Source organism: Enhydra lutris, unplaced genomic scaffold, assembly GCF_002288905.1.
Source record: "Enhydra lutris kenyoni isolate GAN:26980312 unplaced genomic scaffold, ASM228890v2 scaffoldscaffold25, whole genome shotgun sequence".
NCBI lineage: Eukaryota > Metazoa > Chordata > Mammalia > Carnivora > Mustelidae > Enhydra > Enhydra lutris.
In genome coordinates this window covers 4,709,271-4,710,509 of record NW_019154109.1, presented here as the reverse complement: position 1 = coordinate 4,710,509, position 1,239 = coordinate 4,709,271, and the positions used below count along the sequence as shown (strand labels likewise).

The 1,239-nt window shown below is 53.7% G+C and overlaps 1 protein-coding gene across 1 annotated transcript in view; it reads right to left on the bottom strand.

The window, feature by feature from the left end:
- The window catches only part of LOC111150953 (immunoglobulin-like and fibronectin type III domain containing 1), a 28,268-nt gene that overhangs the window by 12,922 nt on the left and 14,107 nt on the right, over positions 1-1,239 (bottom strand). The gene's annotated exons all lie outside the window — the stretch shown is intronic.

Genomic DNA, 1,239 nt, shown 5'->3' with positions numbered 1-1,239 from the left:
CCCCCAAACCATCCCTAGGGCCTGCTTCATCTCCTGACCTGAGTCTCCCAGAACTCCCCAAACCATCCTTATAACCTGCCTCTCCCCCTGACCCAAGTCTCCCAGAACCCCCCAAACCATCCCTAGGGCCTGCTTCATCTCCTGACCTGAGTCTCCCAGAACTCCCCAAACCATCCTTATAACCTGCCTCTCCCCCTGACCCAAGTCTCCCAGAAATCCCCAAACCATCTTTATAACCTTTGTCACCTCTTGGCCCAATTCTCTCAGACTCCCCCAAGCCAGCCCCATAACCTGCTTTACCTCCTGCCCCCATTCTCTCAGAACCCCCAAAACCATCCTTATAACCTGCATCACCCCCTGACCCAATTCTTCCAGACTCTACCAAGCCATCTCCATAACTTGCCTCACCCTCTATCCCCATTCTTCCAGAACCCCCCAAACCATCCTTATAACCTGCCTCACCCCCTGACCCAACTCTTCTAGGACCTCCGAAGCCATCCCTATAACCTGTACCTCCTGGCCCCTTTTTCTCAGAACCTCCCAAGCCATCCACATAACCGGCCTCACCCCCCATCCCCATTCTGCCAGAACCCCCCAAACCATCCTTAAAACGTGCCTCACCCCTTGACCCAATTCTACTAGAACCTTCCAAGCCGTCCCCATAACCTTTCCCACCCTTTGACCCAGTTCTCCCAGAAACCCCTAAGCCATCCCCATGACCTGCTTCATCCTCTGTTCCCATTCTCCCAGAATGCCCCAGACCATCCCCATAACCTGCCTCATCCCCTGATCCAATTCTTCCAGAAACCCCCAAGCCATCCTTATAATGTTCCTCACCCCCTGCCCCCATTCTCCCAGAACCCATTAAGCCATTCTTATAAGCTGTCCCACCCCCCATCCCCATTCTCCCAGATTCCCCTAAGCCATCCCCATAATCAGCTTCACCCCCCATCTCCATTCTCCCAGAACCCCCCAAACCATCCCTATAACCTGCGTCATCCTTTGACCCAATTCTCCCAGAGTCTCTCAAGCCATCACCATAACTTGCTTCACCCCCTTCTTCTATTCTCTTGGAACCCCCCAAACCATCCTTATAACCTATCTCACCCTTTGATCCAATTCTCCCAGAATCCCCCAAGCTATCCCCATAACCTGCCTCACCCCCTGACCCAATTCTCCCAGGACCTCCTAAGCCTTCCCTATAACCTGCCCCAACCCCTGACCCCATTTTTCCAGGAC